Consider the following 21,357-nt stretch of genomic DNA (forward strand, 5'->3'; position numbering starts at 1 on the left):
TGGCGAGTCGTTTACGGCCTGTCTCCAACAATCAATATATGGAAACTGTCCGTAAAGTTCAGGCCTACCTGATACAGCCACGTGTACACGCTGCACCAGAGTTGGATCCAAACTGCCACGTGGCGGCCATGCCGCAACCAAAGTAGGCCACTCCCTAGTGCACAAAGTGACCAAACGTACAGGGGACATTTTAACCCCAAAATCACATGTTGTAAATCCCTTTTTAAAATTCTTTACCATACAACCTAAGGGATCCAAAATCGTCGACTCCGACGCGCCCATACTTATCAATGGAGCGTCGTTGACAACGAATACTATGCACACGTTCTATTCAACAGTCACACCCGTTTCTTCCGGCAACAGCACCACGTGGTACAGTTACCAAGTGAAACGTACACAATAACACAATAAACACTCAGGGAATTCCCGTACACACACAGCTGTTACACCAGTCACTAAATAATCAATATTATGCCCTTTGGCGAAACTATACAGTCACCCACGCTATAATTCTCTATATAGGAATTACCCGTCTATAACACACCCCAGTAACATCGTCTTTTACAAACAGCGGTTACAGTACGGTTAACATAGGTCAAAGCACAATTTAAGGTCACAATACAATTATTAGTGGTTATGGTGTTAAACATGCAATAGACGACAATGATTAGTACTTATATACAGTGTCAGTAAATATACAGGGTTATGGTACCGTGCACTATGATACAGCAACACACTATTAACACTCTCGCTAGACGGCTGAGCTCGCGCTATCTAACAAGATATACACTTTACTAACAATCTTTAACACATATACAATCCCAACTAAACTATTGGCCAGTACCTTGATGGACTACCTAAAACTATCTACATCCGTTTTGGTTAGCCACACTGCCCAAGCACCACATATAGCGAACTAGAGGGCGGAATTTACAACAGAACCCTTTTAGTCTTTCTACTCTATCAATAGTCTAGTGGGTTCCAAATTTACACGCCTTCCCACTTAGCCAAGATAGGTTGAGATCTAGCAAACGATAATGTACATCAGAGTCTGCTTAGTCTCCCGGTCCCTCCGACCTAGCGAACGAATTGTACACCCTAGAACGCTAGTCTAGACAAGACACCGGTGTCCGGCTAGGGCTATTTACACCAGAACCCCGCCTGACTCCAAACCAAATCAAACGGTCTTACTAAAGAGCGTTCGATTGAGCGGTGCGCCTTCGCTCCTTCCCTCCGACAGAGGGGGCAGATTCCATACACAGATTTAAACCCCTTATGGGCCTACCGCACAATCGGTATACCCCTAGTGGGTCCACCGTCTAAAACAGCAGTCGTCTTACCTCCTCGTTCCTGAACCTGAGTTCACACTCATCGACGGGGACACCCCAGCACTTCTTACGTAGAGGCCGATGATCTCCTGGACAACAGACCAGTGGCGCCGAGACGAAGGGAGGTCCACGCAGAAGTTCAGGGGTGCAGCCGTAGAGAACGTGGGCAAAGATAGACCGTCTCACGCCTCTGCCTCTCAGCTACCATTGAACGATGAGCTTCCCGGCCAATGCACCAAATGATACCGGAGAAACTGACGGAAGCCAAGCACAGAGAGATGGACACAGGTTTCTTCAGGAAGGAAGAGATTCTTTATTCGGTTCACCGATCGGGACTCAGAGGGACTAATGTCACCAAAATACAACAAGTTCTGAGCCCCGGACAATAGTGCAGGCTCCTTATATAGGCATATAACTCCTCCCATATTAAGCTCCACCCGCACATTCTCTTGGCCAATCAATACAAATAAGAATTAACTTCCTGCTTGACCGCATGGCCTGTCCAGCACAATGGAGGAGGGGAATACTACATACTGTATTCTTGCACATGCTCCGTACACTACTGATCGTATCTTGCCTCGTGCAACCAACTGATCGATACGTCAGCATATGCACGTACACATGCCACGTGGTAATCTCGGCCTACTAAATTTATTTTTACCGAGATTCCACCACACTATCACCCTCAGCACTCTCACACACATCATCCACAGCACTATCACCCTCAGCACTCTCACACACATCATCCACAGCACTGTCACCCTCAGCACTCACACACATCACCCTCAGCACACACACATCACCCTCAGCACTCACACACATCATCCACAGCACTATCACCCTCAGCACTCTCACACACATCATCCACAGCACTATCACACTCAGCACTCACTCACACATCACACTCAGCACTATCACACACATCATACACAGCACTATCACACTCGGCACTCTCTCACACACATCATCCACAGCACTGTCACCCTCAGCACTCACACGCACTCACACACATCATCCTCAGCACTCACACACATCACCCTCAGCACTCACACACATCATCCACAGCACTATCACACATCATCCACAGCACTATCACCCTCAGCACTCTCACACACATCATCCACAGCACTATCACCCTCAGCACTCTCACACACATCATCCACAGCACTATCACCCTCAGCACTCTCACACACATCATCCACAGCACTATCGCACGCATCATCCACAGCACTATCACACACATCATCCACAGCACTATCACCCTCAGCACTCTCACACACATCATCCACAGCACTATCACACTCGGCACTCTCACACACAGCACCCTGAGTACTCACACACATCATCCACAGCACTATCACACTCACACTCACACTCACACTCAGCACTCACACACACATCACACTCAGCACTATCACACACATCATACACAGCACTATCACACTCGGCACTCTCTCACACACATCAAACTCAGCACTATCACAAAACACATCACACACAGCACTCTTACACATCATCCACAGCACTATCATCATCCACAGCACTATCACACTCGGCACCCTCACACACAGCACCCTCAGTACTCACACACATTATCCACAGCACTATCACACTCAGCACTCTCACTCACATACACATCACAATCAGCACACAGCACTCTCATACACAGCACCCTCACACCGCACCCTCACACACATCACACACAGCATCCATCATACACACATGCTGCACCCCTCACATACACACAGAACCTCCCCAACACACTGCACCACACACAATACTTCCATATATGTATATATACACACACACACATATATATATATATATATATATATACATACACACTTTGGATCCCCTATACACACACTAGATTCCTTGTAAGCAAACACATACTACACCCCTAAACACACACTCTCTACAAACACTACATCACCTATACACACACACACACACACTTGCTACATCCCCTATACACACATTCTCTACAGCCCCTAGCCACATATGCATTACATTACACCACAAACACAACACGACTAAAACCGACCTTATTACATAATACCACACCACAATCAGCTCACTCTATACACACACACAATCCCACAAGCAGGCTCCAAACACATGCACAATACTCTTTCCTTGCCCTTTTGTCTCCTGGTATCCATTTATAGAGACACCAGAGACAAGTTGCAAGGAAACACAGTGCAAGCATGTTATTAAATTTGCTTGCACTGTGCAGAAAAAATACAGGGCTTTTATCTCATGCTAGAGCTCTTTAGCAGAGCTCTGCGCATGGTCTGCCCTGGCCTGCACTTTGAGAAGGGGGCGTGTTTGTCGTTGACAAAACACACCCTCTCTGCCCCGCCCCCTTCTTAGTGGGCCGCTGTGATAAAAAAATGCCCGGGCCGAATTTTTATCCCAGTCCGGCCCTGGTCAGTGCACATTGTGCAGCACTGACATTCAGTGTCTCCACGCTCTGCATAGAGGCGCTTAACGTTCCTCATAGCGATGCATTGATTCAATGCATCTCTGTGAGGAGATGCTGATTGGCACAGCACGGCGTGCATGCACGTTAGCCTCCCAATGCTTTCCTATGGAAATTCAAATCATCAAGATTGATAATCTCAGCCAAGGAAGTGGAGCGTGGGTAGGGCCAGCAGTGACGAGACTGGCGCCTTGTAGAAAAGAAGATGAGTAAAATCACCTTGTACATTGGTTACAGGAGGCCAGTCACCTAAACAGTGTTTTCACACCTAGAGTGTCAGGTAGACACATTTGTATTCCTAACACTATAGTGTTCCTTTAATTATGCATTCTTTCATTGAGGGTTTATCTAATGGAACACATTAGTTGCCAAAACAATTTTAGCTTAGTTAAGCAGTTTTGGTGTATAGATCATGCCACTGAAGTCTCACTGCTCAATTCTCTGACATTTAGGGGTTAAATCACTTTTATTTTTGTGTATAGATCCATGCAGACATAGCCACACCTCCCCTAGCTATGACTCACACAGCCTGCATGAAAAACAAATGATTTTATTTTCAATCAAAAGTTAACTTACTTTAGAAGTATTTATCTCCTGCTCTGTAAATTGAACTTACTATAATAAAAACATACAGGGGGCTCCTGTAAAGTCTAGCAAACTATTAAAGTGGCACTGTCGCCTTCTGGGGACTTTGTCGAATTTGCAAAGACCCCCAGCAGTGACATTACCGCTGCGAGTCCAGTGGCCGCAGAGGGCAGTTAATGGTAAGATTACTTACCTGAACCTGTTCCTCATGGGCACGGCCATCTTTTTTGCGCTGCTACTCTTCAACTCCTTGGGCTTCACTGATGACGGCTTTCTAAATTGACTGTTAGACTCCGTATTGAGTAAAGAAAGTCAGACGGAGGAGAAATACAGAGACAGAGTAGTCCCTACTTTGTCTCTGTATATTTATATATATATATCACTTGGCTTTTTTGGAATTTCAGTGAAATTCCAACACAATCAAAATAAGTATTTAAAAAATATATTCTGTTTATTAAATACTAATTTTAGGGGAAAGGGGGGGGGGGGGGTGAGTGGACAGTGCTGCTTTAACAGACCAGGAGATAATCAATTCTAAATTAAACAGACTGTGCAATAAAATAAGAATACACATTCGACCTCACTTTACAGGAAGTGTTTAGGAAGGCTGGGCACGTGATATGCAGGGAGGTGTGACTAGAGCTGCATAAACAAACTGATTTAACTCCTAAATGGCAGAGAATTGAGCAGTGAGATGATATATCATGATGTATCCACCAAAACTACTTCATTAAGCTAAAGTTGTTTTGGTGACTATAGTGTCCCCTTAGGTAATTGCATATCTGTAAAACAATGATAGCTGAAAGTACCCAAAATGACTAAACGTTTGGACAGAATTACAACATCTGGCTGGATCCAGTTTCCTACAGTGTATGGAGGGTTGCTCTTGACCATAACATTGTTCGACATGAATAACATGTGTAGGTTATATCATTATATCAGTGTGTATGTACACCATAGCTTTCTGCATTACAAACTAGTGAAATCTCATTAAGAGCCAAAGACTGGTGAGTTCAAAACCTTCTTGGCTTCTGAAGCATTTATACAGTCTTTGTTATTTCTTGATTAACTCCAATTGACATCTCTTGCAAATCTAACAAAATGCTGCTTAATACTTTACCCCATTAATGGTAACTACTGTCATAGGCGTGCGCAGCCTATTGCATTAGGGTGTGCACCCTAAAGCACAAACACACGCCACATGTATATATTATATATGTGTATACACACACACACATACATACACTGCTGTTTGTGTGTGTGTGTGTGTGCTGTTAGTGCGCTGTGTGAGGGTGGTGTGAGGGTGCTGTGTGTGTGTTTGTGTGTGTGTGTGTGTGTGTGTGTGAGGGTGCTATTAGTGTGATGTGTGTGATGGTGCTGGTAGTGTGCTATGTTGGTGAGGGTGCTGTTAGTGTGCTGTGTGTGAGGGTGCTGTTTGTGTGTGAGGGTGCTGGTAGTGTGCTGTGTGTGAGGGTGTTTGTGTATATGTGTTAGGGTCCTGTTAGTGTGCTGTGTGAGGGTGCTGTGTGTGTGAGGGTGATGTGTGTGTGATGTGCGTGTGAGGGTGCTGTGTGTGTGAGGGTTCCGTTTGGTGTCGTGTATTTGTGAGGGTGCTGTTAGTGTGCTGTGTGTGAGTGTGCTGTTTGTGTGAGGGTGCTGTGTGTGTGTGTGTGTGTGTGTGTTTGTGAGGGTGCTGTTAGTGTGCTGTGTGTGAGGGTTTTGTGTGTTTGTAAGGGTGCTGTGTGTGTGTGTTTGTGAGGGTGCTGTTAGTGTACTGTGCGTGTCAGCATGCTGTGTGTATGTGTGTGTGTGTGTGTGTGTGTGTGAGAGGGTGCTGTTTGTGTGCTGTGTGTGTGAGGGTGCTGTGTGCGCGCACGCTGTTTGTGTGTGGGTGCTGTATGTGTGTGTGTGCTGTATGTTTGGAGGGATTGTGAAGGTGGGGGCAGATTAGTAAATATCCCCCCTCCCTTCTTACCTTATGTAGGGAGGGGGGATCCTTGCTGCCACGTGCCATCCCTGGTGGTCCAGTGGAGAGTGAACTCTAGCCTGCGGGGCTAGAGTTCACTCTCGCGAGATCTGAGCATTGCAGCGACAACGCTCAGATCTCGCGAGAGGAGCCTGGCGGAGCTTCTGTCTAGAGGTCCCTGGGTCCTCTCCTGCCTCCCTCCATGCTGCTGTGGGCCGGTGAGGTAGATCTTTTATCTCCCCGCCGGCCTATGGAGGCTTAGATCAGATAGCGCCGGCTCTGCATGAGCCGACAGGGGAGATCCGGAGATCTCCCCTGCCGGCAGGGGTAAAGTCCTGGGGACTAAAGTGTGCGAACTCTCCCAAGATTCCCACACCCACAAAAAATAATATACACTTGTGTGTGTATATATATATTTATATATATATATATATACATATATATCTACGTGCACACACACACAGACACACATACACAGACACACACATATATATACGCGTGCACACACACACATACACTCACATACACACTCACAGACACACACATACTCAGACACACACACATGTACAGACACACACATACATTAACAGACACACAGACACACACACACTTACAGACACACACACACATACATTCACAGACACACTCAAAGACACACACACTTACAGACACACACACATACATTCACAGACACACACACATACATTCACAGACACACTCACAGACACACACACACACACAGACAAACACACATACATTTCACAGACACACACACACTCACAAATAAAGAAATTTTTATAAAAAAATGTCCACCCAGCTTCCCTACCTGGAGAGCTGGCGTGGACCTGTTCCTGAGGTCCAGTGGGTCGGGCGCCTGTCTCCATATCAGACGCGGTGAGGGAGCTGTGTCCTCTCTGCTCCCTCTCGCTGTGCGGGCTTTCTGCTGTAGCTGGGTGCCGGAATATGACGTCATATTCCGGCTCCCGGCATCAGCAAACAGCGCGTGGCGAGAGGGAGCAGAATGGACACAGCTCCCTCGCCGCGTCTGATATGGAGACAGGCGCCCGGAGGGGAGGGTCCATCACCTCTTGGCCTCCCCCCATGACAGGGGGAACACGGGGGAGATGTGAGGGGGGGGCATTTGGGGGAGGCAGAGTGCCTGCAGGAACAGCGGTAATAGCGTTCCTGCTCAAATAAAAGTGCAGGAACGCCATTCCCACGTGTTCCTGCAGGAATCACAGGCGTGCCGCAGGGATTAGGGTGTACCCAGGCACACCTGGCACTTCCCGTGCGCACGCCTATGACTACTGTGAGGGTACAGGAGAATCGATCCCAGACTTTCATCATTGACGTCACTTACTGAGAAGATTCTAATAAAGTCATATCCAGTGTGATTACTACAAACTGATTCTATGCAGCACTGTGTTCAGGAAGATAAGTGTAAGAGGGCTGTAACGGATCCTCATCTAGATCTGAAGTGCGTGGTCTATGATTGATAGCAATGGGGAAGTGCAGACGTCATTATGTGCTTGATGCCTCAAATTATTTTATGTTTTTTCTGGTTCTGAGAAAATTCTGTGGTGGGCATCCATGTTTGTTTCTTGTGAGTGATCTGCATATTTTGAACAGTAAATATGGTGAAATTGTAAGCATGGTCGTACTTTCAACAGATATTGCTTGTAATGGAAAAACTGACTGAATCTAAATACCATTTTACGCCCTGAAACCTTGCACTCGACTTTTACATTCTTTGTTACAGACGTTAAATCGGAATGATTGTCTAATATACTTTAAAGCACCACATACACTCCATCCTGCTGCAGTGGTTATGCTGCAAGGAATGTCTTAGCACAGTTTGAGTGTAATTTTTTCAAACCATTTTAGAATGGTTTGACAACTTACCTCGGTCCTACCGGCATCCATGGCTTTAGCTCTGCTTCTGAAATCTCCTGAAGGTCAATCTGGTTCATGGGCGTCCCCCCATGGATTTTTCAGCTTGTTCTCCCCCCCCCCCCTGGATTTTTCAGCTTGTTCTGCTATTTTTAGTGTGATTGAAAGTACAGTGCAATACTGTGTATGGAGCCTATAGATCAGGCAAGGGGGAGGGGGAGAGAGAGCCTATAGATAAAGGAAGGGGGGAGAGAGCCTATAGATCAGTGAAGGGGAGGCAGGGGGAGAGAGAGCCTATAGGCCAGGGAAGGGGGGAGGGGGGGAGAGAGACTATAGATCAGGGAAGGGGAAGAGAGAGCCTATAGATCAGGGAAGTGAGGGATGAGGGAGACAGCCTACAGGGAGGGTTTAGCAAGGAGCAGGAAGGTAAAGTAAGAGAAGGAAGGGTCAGCAGGGAGCAGGAAGGGTCGTCAAGAAGCAGCAAGGAGCTGGAAGGTAAAGCAGCACAAAGGTAAAGTGGAAGGAGCAGAAATGGTCAGCTAGGAGCTGGAAAGGGCAGCAAGGAGCAGGAAGGGACAGAAGGAGCACAAAGGTAAAGTAGGAGAAGGAACAAAAATGAGCAGGAAGGGACATCAAGGAGCAGAAAGGATCAGCAATGAGCTGGAAGGGGCAGAAGGAGCACAAACATAAAGTAGGAGAAAGAGAAGAAATTAGCAGGAAGGGGTAGCAAGGAGCAGGAAGGGGCAGCAAGGGTTTGCAAGGAGCAGGAAGGGTCTACAATGGGCAGCAAGGAGAAGGAAGGGTCTGCAAAGAGCAGAAAGGGACAGGAGAAGCACAAAGGTAAAGGAGCAGAAAGAATCAGAAGGAGTACAAAGGTAAAGTAGGAGAAGGAGCAGAAAGGGTCTGCAAGGAGCAGAAAGGGATCAGGAAGAGAAAGGAGCAGAAGGGCGCAAAATAAGCAGAAAGTAGCAGAAAGGTAAAGGAGCAGAAGGTGCCAAGGAGGAGAGAAGACAGTGTCAGAAGAAAAAGCAGACTGTCAAATGAAGGAGAAGAAAAGGAGATTGGAGCAGGAAGGACAAGTGAAGTGAACCCTCCACTTTATTCTGGACAACACATCATAAGGCTTTGGTACCTGGGCCTGGCAAGGAAACTTTGGACCTTCTCAACTCCCCAGGTAAAAAAAAAAAAATCAGTGTTAATGTGTTCACTTTTATTTACTGAGTGTCAGGAAGCACAGAGTGCTGCTGGGTAGGGGTGTTGCTGATTGGCTAGTAAAACATTTTTATGAACCGGGAACTAGCGATTGGCTTAGAGCATCAGCTGACCACTCTAGCCAATCTGCAGCACCCATGCCTGATGTTTCAGAAGCCGAAAAACACTGAGCGACCTGGAGATCTTGAGCTGGAGGTAGCCTTTGGGGTTAAACCATTTGAGAGCGGTTTAACCCCTTAACCCCTTAAGGATACATGATGTGTGTGACATGTCATGATTCCATTTTATTCCAGAAGTTTGGTCCTTAAGGGGTTAAAGGAAAGAGAGCACCCAGGGGCTTCCTGGCATCATATCATTTTCATTTAGATGAAGTTGTTATGGCGACCAGAATGTTCCTTTAATTTGCTTAAAGGAACACTATAGTGTCAGGAATACAAACATGTATTCCTGACACCATAGTTGTGAAAACCCTATTCATCCTGGCTTTATGTGATAATGACTATGCTTCTTCCCTTTCATGACACTGTCAAAAAGGGACCAAGCATGGATGTCATAACAATTATGCCCCCCCTTTAAAAATTCCTGCGGACACCCATGATCTGGTTAACTCAATGGCCGAGAGCATCTCCAGAGCATTGTCATCCAATGAGTATGTCCTGTATTGACCATGCTTAGTTGCAGAGAGACGGCCAGCATCTCCTGCAAGAGAAGGCCGGAAATAGCATAGGTGCCCAGCGGACTCAGGTAAAGTTCTAAAATAGTTTGACAAATTATATTGCAACAGCAACATAGCACTCCTGGGACCATAACCACTTCAGTGGGCTAAAGTGATTTTGGTGCTTTAATTGTGCTTGAACGTTCAGTCTTTTTAGGCAGTGGCCCGAAACTGATCTGACTAGGCATAATGGGAGTGACTTCTCACTAAATTCAATTATATTGCCACTGGTTTACTGCAAATTCACTAAATCAAATTTAAAGATCATGCTCCTTAAAGTCATCTTTTATATGACATTTTGTTTCCCTAGTACGGAGAATGAGGGAATATCCTATAATACAGAGTGAGTCAGACACAAGTGTGTCATCCTGCGATGGGTAAAGGTCCCTTCCTTATCATAGGAAGAAGAATTGAATGCTTTCTAATCATGTAATTGAGAACATTACACAACCACATAATGTATGCATGGACGTTGAGAGACCATTACCAGAATATATAAGGAGATCTATCTGTCATAGTTCACGAGAACAATTAATAGGATTAGAGTGACCTGCATGTATAGATTGCTTGGTATCATAATTCAGCGCATTCCCTACATAATTAATTATTTATTGCAGCTGCATAGTAATCAATAAAGCATGAGTTTTCCTTAGTTGTTTATAATGTTTTTTATTTGTTGGGTAATATAACCACCTCCCACCTACACAAATGTATCGTATATCCATTGCCTCTTACTCCCACTAAAGCCACAGACCACATCTTCTCCTTTTTTGTTCCCCATTTTTATAGTTCAAACTTTTAAGCCATTTTTTGAAGATAGTCATGCCAGTGTTGCAACGTCCCAGTGGCACCCTTACAACTCATAGAAAATCTTCTAGATCCCCACTTTGCTACAACCAAATTCATGAGAGTGGTACTATCTATGAAAAACTACTTTTCACAAAGGCCACATTTAGAATCTGTAACATTTCCATAGGTTACTAAAATGTCCCCCCCACTCCTCACCCATGGGTCAAGGGTGGGAAATATTAAAATAAAGAAGGTGGGCATCCAACTGTCTCCCTCGAGCTCCTCCATTGATGACTGGTGGGAGCTATTAAATAATCCAGCGGGTGGACATTGTCTATAAATAATAACGTTCCATATTCGAAAGTCTTCTTTCTTTGCATACTAAATCTTTGAAATCTTACGATGGAAAACTCCATATAAATTGTAAACCAGTTGAAAGATGAAAGAACATGCCAATCGGACACCAGGAGAACTGAGATATTGTATATTTATATATTTTTTAACTGTTTTGTTTTTATCTCCGTGGAGTATCTTTTATTTACTTTGTAAAATAATAAACGTTTAATTTACTACTAAGTCCTCTTGGACCATCTATTCCATATCTATCTACATTGTAAGGGGGTCCCTTGCCACTCCTAATATTGGCAAGTAGGTGTACAAACTTGGAGCCAGTCACTTATAGACTTCAAAACCAGGTGAGGAACTTTCATTTTCAACTTAAGGTTGTGAATATTAGCAAAAACCATCTGCACTATCCTTGTTGCTTTGTTTGTGTCTCCTATGTGTATATACCACACCAGAGCTTGTGAAGGGGATTAACAAGAAGGTTACTGTTGCTACCTTAAAGGCACAGCAAGCGAATACGTTCAGAGCCATAGCGTTGAAAAGGCTCTTGACTTGTGAGCATTGATTCTCTTACTTTATATTGTGTATACAATTTAACATCAACGATACTGTACCATTATGTTTTTGCATTTTGTCTTTTCGGTTACATATAAGAAACACCCCATGTTGTATGGGTAAGCTTGTTTAGCGCTGCACTATACTCTACTGTGTGTGAGTAAAGGGTATTATCATCTAAACCTGGTTCCCACACAGAGTGTTTCCTTGTTTGCACTATTGGTTCCGGTATTTGCTCAGGGCTAGGGAAGGGGGGCTGGGGAAGCATGTAGGCCAGTGCTGTTGGTCTCAAGCAGGTCGGCAGATTCTTGTTCAGCCGTTATCCCGTTTTCCTAGGTATAGGCTGATGTCCTGCTGACTCCCTCTCAGTTTTTTTTCTCTCTATTTAGCTCAGATAGCGGAATCCAGTTTGTCGCTGTACCTGGTGTTTGTTTCATTTACCTTTAATTTTATGTTCTCAGCACGGGTCTACCTGCTCCATCCGTCTCATTCAGTGGAGTAGCCGTCTTACCGGCAGTAAGGTAGCCTCTGCACTCCTGATAAAAAAAAAAAAAAATAGCACACATTGCTCTAGTCTCAAGCATGGATCACTACCACTATTAGTTCAATTTCTGTTCACTTGGCAACCAGTGCATTAGTCGTGCTTTACTCTATCTAGATCCAATTCCTAGCACTGAGTTATTCTATTCTGATCGTTATTCATATGAAAATGTGCAGTATATAATAAATCTAGAATATCACATTACTGTCTGTCTAAGACTAGTTTACCGTTAAGCATGTTCCTTTCATATCTAGACTAATCATATTGTCAGTACATAATGCCTGCTTTGATTACTTTACAAGTTCCCTTATCTTGTAATCTGCACGTGTTTCCTATATCAAAAATTGTGCTGTTTTCTCAAATGTCTTGACACGTTTCTTTTGTAATATTTCTTTGGGCCTGTTCTTGCTGTTGGGGCATTGTGGCCGTGTTTGTAACTCTAAGCCAGGGGTCCTCAAACTCCGGCCCCCCAGATGTTGCTGAACTACAACTCCCATGATTCTCTGGCTATCTATGTAATTCAAAGAATCATGGGAGTTGTAGTTCAGCAACATCTGGAGGGCCGGAGTTTGAGGACCCCTGCTCTAAGCACTGAAAAATAAAGATTTACAAATAAATAATTAGCTAGGAATCACCAGTTATAAGTGGGATAACTCTGCCAGTAAAATATCTGCCAAATATTTTTTTTTTCTAAACGTTTTCATAGACAAATTTCAAAGGCAATGTTCACCTGGTTCTGGCTTCCGAGAAAAAAATGACTACAGACTCCAGATAAACACCATATAAACTAAAGCCTCAACCCATACAAATTTACTCTTACCCCCTTCTACCCAATAAATAAAAGGTTGCTTGATAAGAACCGCCATCTTATTTTCTAAGTTAGTATCTAAATATACCTACTGGCAAGGAAGGTTGGTTGTAAACTAACATCCCTGCTTTGTGGAGTACTTTGCTCCTCAAATACGATAACCCCTTCAATCTCACCCTTGTAAACGTAATGGGTGAACAGTACTCATTAAATTATACCAAAACTTTTTGTGTGTGTTATCCTCTATTGATTTCCATTCTAGATGAAAAGACTCTTGGGATGCATTGAATGGAATAATCTGAAGACAATCCCATTTGCTAAGCAATTCATTTCCTTAAGTAACAGTGCATGTCTGAATTTCATACTAATGTAAAAAGGACTATGTCTACACTAGAGAACACTATGAACACAGTGGATATAGGCAGTATGTAAAACTACTGTTGCCCTTTCAATTCCAGTGCTAGAACCGCCTAGATCAATACAACTTGCAGAAGAAGAACAGAAATTGGAGTTTCGTTTTCTTCAAAATGTCAATAGGTGGGGAACCCGCATTGGAAAATTAGTCAGTGACATTGGTGGTTGTGGAAGAATATAGTCACTATTCAATTTAAATAGCTAATGAGACATTGTTACTGGTTTTCTATAAACACTGACTTTTCTCTGTTGTTCAGTTTTTCCTAACTCCTGCAATGAGCATATGATGATCATAGGATACAGACATGAGTCTAAACAACATGTCATATGAAACTCCCCACAATGCAACACACAATAAAGGAAAAAGACGCGAAAGCAACAATGCGAAAGTTCCAAAAATATTCAGCTTTGATATTAAAGGGAAACTCCAGTGCCAGAAAAACGATCCGTTTTTCTGTCACTGGAGGGTCCCTCTCCCTCCCACCCCCCAATCCCCGGTTACTGAAGGGGTGAAAACCCCTTCAGTCACTTACCTGGGACAGCGGCGATGTCCCTCGCCGCTGTCTCCGCCTCCGCGACGCTCCTCCTAATGATTACGTCGGCCGGTGGGCGAGACTAATCTCGCTCACCGGCCTAGGAGACCTCCTAATGCGCATGCGCGAAAATGCCGCGCATGCGCATTACGTCTCCCCATAGGAAAGCATTGAAAAATCATTTCAATGCTTTCCTATGGGGTTTTGAGCGACGCTGGAGGTCCTCACACAGCATGAGGACGTCCAGCGACGCTCTAGCACAGGAAACCTGTGCTAGAACCCAGGAAGTGACCTCTAGTGGCTGTCTAATAGACAGCCACTAGAGGTGGAGTTAACCCTGCAATGTAAATATTGCAGTTTATGAAAAACTGCAATAATTACACTTGCAGGGTTAAGGGTAGTGGGAGTTGGCACCCAGACCACTCCAATGAGCAGAAGTGGTCTGGGTGCCTGGAGTGTCCCTTTAATGAGTTTTTTGGGTTCATTGAGAACATGGTTGTTGTTCAATAATAAAATTAATCCTCAAAAATACAACTTGCCTAATAATTCTGCACTCCCTGTATTTACATTACTACACAGTCAAACTATGATAACCACACCATTACAGAAACACTGTTACCCCCACACTTACTGCTACCCACACAAATATACACACTATTGCAGACACTACTACACATACCAACAATGTTACACACACTACTACCTACACTTACACTGTTACAAACACATTGCTGCACCCACACACAGACACATACACTGCAACGTATACTCAATTTTTGTTTTTGGGAGGTGGGGGTTTCTACGTAAATGCTCTATTGGCCCATCCCCATTCTGCTGTATACTGGCAAAAAAAGGTCTTTACTTACCTGGAATACAGCACTGGTCAAAGCTTTCAGCGATGCCTTTCACACCTCTTCCTGATGGTAGCCAAGGCCTTGCATGGTCCAATCGCAGACCTTTCATAGAGAATGCTGTGATTGGATCATTTTGCCATCTAAGAGCACATGCATACAATCTGATTCAATAAGGGGAAGGGGAGAAGGATTGGGAGACCGGGAGGTAAGGAGTGGAATGTTAATTTTTAAAAATAGCAGAAAGGCTGCACATACAGTCTCCTACTACCATGACAACTTGAAATCACCAAACTGGTCACCAAATTGTTTTAGTTTTTTTTAGTGTGTAAGAATGAAGGGTCAGGGAAGCTTGCAAATTCTGTGCCTACAGGGACTTGTGATGTAAATCCAGGTCTGGTTGCAAGCCTTTTAATCACATTTAATTTAAGATGCATGCTTAAAATGACTTGGTCTCTTGTAAATTCCAATTACTTTGCAGTAAATGTTCACTACAAGCAATTTACTTGGATACCAATTTTAGATTGCACTGTCACTCAATTACATGAAGATTCCATAATGTGCGAAACGGTGCCTTGTATTTCTTATAACTATACTTTGCTGTTAAAACTTCACGTCATGTGTAAGAGCTGATTATACTTGGAAAGGAGTCCACAGCAAATCAAATCAAGTTAAATGTAATCCCTTGTTTCCTTCCAATTTAATTTATTATGTGAACAAATGTCAACATTCTTTCCTGATCTTGAAGGAAATATACTTGAGCACATTAAAATGTACAATAGAATCTTACAAAGAATGGCCGTATGCATGAAGTAAGTATCTTAATCTCGTTAATAGATTCAAACATTCCAAAAAAGAAGTGAGAATTGTTACTTGAGATTATGATAAATGCGGTAACATACAGTGCTATAGAAAGGTTCTTTGGTTTGTCGTCTACACCTAGACCACATCTGTCCTTAATGTCTCTACTGAATGCTATCAGCAGGATGTGACTCACATCACACTGGGTAAATTAGAAATATCAATTGGTGCAATGTTTAGGGGGCCTTTGTTCTGGTTTTCTAACATTTGAGCTATGAGGGCTTTGTTGTATGCAGGATGTAGAGAGGTAAATTTATGTTCTTGTAGTACCTTATTGTCTTTGCAACATTTACCCACCCCGTTATTTAATCTCATTACATATAACCCTTGATTTTCATTAGAGCTGTGATATGACAGAAAGCAGAGCAGGAGACATCTAGGCCACCATCGATTGGCTTATAGTTTCACTCACAAATACATTTGGGTGTTTGTTTATTAGTGGTCCACTATTAAGTTTGGGTAGGGTTCCAGAAATTATTTTTGCAAAGTCTCAAACTGCCTTTGCTACTTTGTAGTACAACATTGATACAAGTCCTGGGTCACTAGACTGGCAATGTTCACAGGTAAACAGCCTCCTCTCTAAAGGTGGAGGTTATAAGACAAGGTCCCAGGGAGAGTGCACAGCTTAGCAGTCAGGGGCACATGTATGAGTGGATGATGCATGATTGGCTATATGCTACATGTGGGAGTGTGAGATGTGAGGAAGTGGGTGGTGACAGATCAGACTGACCTCAGTGCCACTTAGGAGCCGGGCCAGCAACAAGTTTCCTGTCCACCCCCGCGAGGTGGGGGTGTGTCCTTGCCAAATAAGGGATGGTTTGGTAGATTAGAGGAAAAAGGTGGATAATGGGCGGGTCTCATCCTTCCCCTGTCTCTTATGGTGAACCTGGAGGAGGTACCAGGTTGGACGTGTCCCCACTGGGTTGTAAGTCGACCAGTGGGGAGCATTATGGTTGGGCCCCACCGAGTTGGTGGGGAGCCCTGAAAAGGAAGATGTTTTTATTATGCCGAGGGGGAGAGGTGAGAGCCTTGGGGAAGTTAGATTGGCAAGGACGGTTTCTTTGGTTACTGTATGACTATATGCAAATTGTTTATGTTAATTTATGATATTTATTATTTCGTTACATGTTAAAGGAGTTATACAGTATTTGGTTGAGTTAATAAATGCTGTGGCCTGTTTTCTCCAAGAAGTTGTCTGTCGTTATTTGAAGGGGTAAGTTATGGTTTTTATGGGGGTGGGGGTGAAGGGAATGCTATCCAATGCCCACATACATGAGTGTGGAACGCCAAGGAATTGGATTCATGCAGATAGTGTAAATAGTTCAGTTATTTGAAGAACTAGAGGTTTTGTTGCATGGACTATCACATACTCAGAGTAATGTGAAATGTAAATTTGTACTATAGATGTCTTGTTAAGTCAAGCTGTTGTCAGCAAAAACTATGTAGTTTCCCCCTAAACCAACTCACATTATAGTTTGTGAGATGAAAAAGAGGTTCACAGAGGTCCTAATGTCCAGGTATTTAAACTGACCTTTGAACTAAAGAAAGGAGAATGAAGCTTGGATCTGGGTTTCCCTGAAGATGTGGACAGTAATGTAAACACTCTCAGATTTGTGGAAATTCAGTTTTAAAATCAAACAGATAAAATCATTGTGGCAAACTCCCCTTTCCAAGTGAGTTTTCCACGAGTTCCTGGAGGAGCCTGCTTGCCAGCCTCCTGCCCACAGACTATGGACCCTGTAAAATGTGATGTAAAAGTCTCCGTTCATGTGTTTGGACTATGTGGTTTGGGAACAGAACAGCTGCACGAACCGGAGACCACCCTGGAGCTTGTTAAATCTAATTTATACTTTGTAGCAATTTCCACCACAGTGTTCTAAGTGTTCGTCTGGGTGGCTGCAATTCCTATGGACGACCATGAGGTGGTGGCCATCTTGTTCACAGGAACACAGGCAGCTCGTCGGTGTTTGGTCGTCGAGTTCATGGAACTATTTTCGGACACTGAAACTCCTGAACACCGCTGGACTTCCATGATTGCCTGTGTTCGGTTCTGCAACACTTAAAAAGACACTGTTCGGTGGAAATGTTCCCACAAACAAGGGAAACAAGCTCCACGGTATGTTCGGTAATTTGTTCGGTTTTTAAACTACCAAACTAGACCGACCGCAAGCCCTGATTCTCTGGAACTGTTTTGGGCATGGGACCATTTTTTTTTTCATATTTTAAATTCTTTATTTTTATTGTGCAGGTAATTACAGTGCTAGATCAAGCGCCACAACAGCGCAAACATTGTATATTTGGTAAACTGTGGCAGGAGCATATGCACATTTTTGATTCTTAAACAATCCTATCTTTGTGTTATTGAGGCATGTGTTACAACTTTACAGGTTGGTAACAAGTGAGGGCAGTTACATAGATTATTAGACAAGGTATGTAAGGTGTGTGCGCTCTAGTGTACAATGGCCTCTTTCTTGTTTGTTTTTAACATGGGATACCAAGGCTGGTTGGACTACCGATGGTGGTAGCATTACGTCTGTCTGGGTACAGAGGAGAACAGAAATTACAAGAATAGAGAAATAACACTAGTTACTGTACTCCTTTTTAAGCATGTAGGTTGTAGTGTAATTATACAGGTGGTGGTGTTGGTTGGGCAACATGTGTGTGAGGGTCTCTTCAGTTCTGCGTATACAAGATGGGGTGGGGGGGAGGAGACTTTTAGTAAATGGGTCCCCGCTGTGCCTTTTAGTGCTGGTGTTGCTTTCGCCATGAAATGTTGCCGTGTGTGCTATATATGCTTCCTCGGGTGTGTGATGGGTGCGGATCTGGACGAGGGGCATGCTTGGACATATGGGGGGGGCAAGTGCGTGTCGGTGTGGTGTGTGTGTGTCCCTTAATCTAAGGGGGCCAGGGGATTTTCAGTTGATGGTCATTGTGTTCGTGTGGAGTGCTTCACTTTCCCAAGACTTAGTGGGCAGGTGTGTCTGGTGTACTTGTGTTCAGTTGGGTGGTGTGTGCATGCACTGCGAGAGAGTAACGGCTGGTGTTTATAACAAAAACTTAAACTTAACAAAACCTAAATCAGAACTGCGAGGTTATTACTAATCCGAGGTGCTCGGACATGGGAGTCTCTCTTGGTGACTATCGTTCAAGTGTTGGCTCCTGGTTTCCCTCTCGTACGTGGGACAAAGGGAACAATTTGTGCTGGGTCCCAGTTGGGCGATGTGCTCTGTGTCTCATTGAGAGTCCCAGGGCTTGGAGAAAGGCTTCAGCGTCGGTCAGTGACTGGCAGCGGGTGGTAATGCCATTTTTCTCTACTGTGAGTGTTCTTGGTTGTGTCCATCTGTACTCCAAACCTGCCTCCCGAAGAATCTGGGTGACCGGGCCAAGGGATTTCCTCCATATTAGAGTGTTCTTAGTTAGGTCCTGGTAAAAGCTTTATTGTGCCGATTTAAATTCCAACGGGGTTTTTGCTCTGGCCGCGGCCATGATGCGGCTTTTGTAAGCAATGGAGTGGCATCGGACGATCACGTCCCCGGGTGCAGCTGTTGGTGCTTGCCTGGGTTTGCTAATACGGAAGCAGCCTCCTAGTGTGAGTTTTTTGGTTAGCGTGTGGGGTAGTAGGGTGGCGAGGAGGCGTCGGAGGTAGTGTGGTAATTCAGTAGAGTCAACCACTTCTGGGATGCCTCTGATCTTTATATTTGCTCGGCGGTTTCGGTCGTCTGCTAAGTCGAGCTGTCTTGCCATCTCTTTGTGGGCAGTCTGCAGTTGCATTACTGTGTCTCTTAGCCACTTTACCTCTTGCTGCACGTCCATGATGTCCTCCTCTGAGGTCTGTACTCGGGCAGTCACAGCTTGGACTTCAGTTTTCATTAAGTCCATCTCTGCTGATGACATTTGTTTTAACTCCTGCAGCAGGTTTTTTATGTCCAGCTTAGTGGCTGGGGTCAGATCATCCGGGTCTGTAGTCATGATGGTGGCTGTCTTTGGGTTTGCATGTTCCCCCTGTTCTCCACAGGCAGAGTCCGAGCTGGAGCCAGGCTCAATTTCTGGCGGGGCCGTCATTTTGTGAGGCGGTGGGCGCTGCAGCAAAGCTCCTATGTCCTGGGAGTCTTTAGTTGCGCTGGCCTGAGCCTTTTGGGATTTTCGGCCCATCATTTCCCCGCCCGGCGTGTGTTGTCTGGTTTTGTGTGGGTACCAGTCTGCTTCGTCTGGGAAGCCAAGGAGGGTTGTTGCGGCTTGTGAGGCCGATAGCGTGCAGTAGGCCCCGACTCTGCGGCGTACCTTTCTGCCTGTTTGTGGGAACAGAAAGGGCATCTAGACTCTGCCTGTACCGCTGGGGTGATGGGGTACGTACCCTCGTGTGTTTGTGGTAGTTTGCCTGCAGCGGTGCCCCGATATTTCGTGTTTTTATTCGTATTTGGCAGGAGCTCGGAAGATTTGCGTCCGTCCAGTTCAAGCGTTAGGCTCCTCCCCGGGACCATTTTTTGGGTCAGGCAAAATTATGACTTCCAGGTAATTCCTAAACCCCTGAACCAATCTGGGAGAATTTTGGATATGTTGGTCACCCAGATCGGGGCTATTAGACAATGTAACCTTTATGGGGTTTTATGTATTTTTAAGGTACTTTTGGGGTGTTTGGGAAATGTGTGTTTTTTGTACCTGTAGATAATTGGGTTTAATACAGTGCTTGACTCAATTATCTCCCAGGCACAGGGGAGGGATTTTATTTTGTTTTGCATGGGAGTGTCCTGGACCTGAGAGCCAATGTAATCGTGTATATGTTTTTACTGTAGTCTACTCTCAGGTACAGGGGGGAGTGCCCCTTGCATGGGACCTGCATATAAGGCCAGTTGTGACTGCCAATAAACGGATTCCAGCTTGTACTCCCAGAACTATGTGTCGTCTGATTACTGGGAGGGGAAAGGGCTATTCTTTAATCACTGTTCCAGTGTGGAGGATTCAACGGGGAAGGTCCTAGAACTCCCAGGACTGAGTGTCGTCCAGTGCCTGGAGGTGTCTAGAGTGAATTCCCCATTTGACTCCAGGAGAGAGCGGTTCTAGGACCCCAGCCAAGCCACGGCAACTGAGGGCAAGAATGCTGAGGTTTTTCCCCTGTTCCTTGGCCGAGGTACCCAGCCGGGGTACTGGGAACTCTGTTACAATCATGTTAGGAAAAAATTGAGAAACTGGAGAGGGAGATAAATACTTAATTTAGTCCAGAAGAAACTGAGACAAATATCAAGGAGATTAAACAGAAAATGTAATCTTTGCAGGACAAATTAATCGGAACTAAAAATAACAAATTAACTAGAGATAAGGAATGTTTTAATCTTATAAAAGAACAAGAAAAAGAGGGTAATTTTATCCATAGACTTGTGAGTGAACATACACAATTTCCTGGTGGTAGGAACCAATTCAGGAAATGGAATCCTAACAGACTGTCAGGGTTTCTTTGCTGTTTTAAACAGCAACCCTTTTCTGT

This window comes from Pelobates fuscus, chromosome 2, assembly GCF_036172605.1.
Source record: "Pelobates fuscus isolate aPelFus1 chromosome 2, aPelFus1.pri, whole genome shotgun sequence".
Classification (NCBI taxonomy): Eukaryota; Metazoa; Chordata; class Amphibia; order Anura; family Pelobatidae; genus Pelobates; species Pelobates fuscus.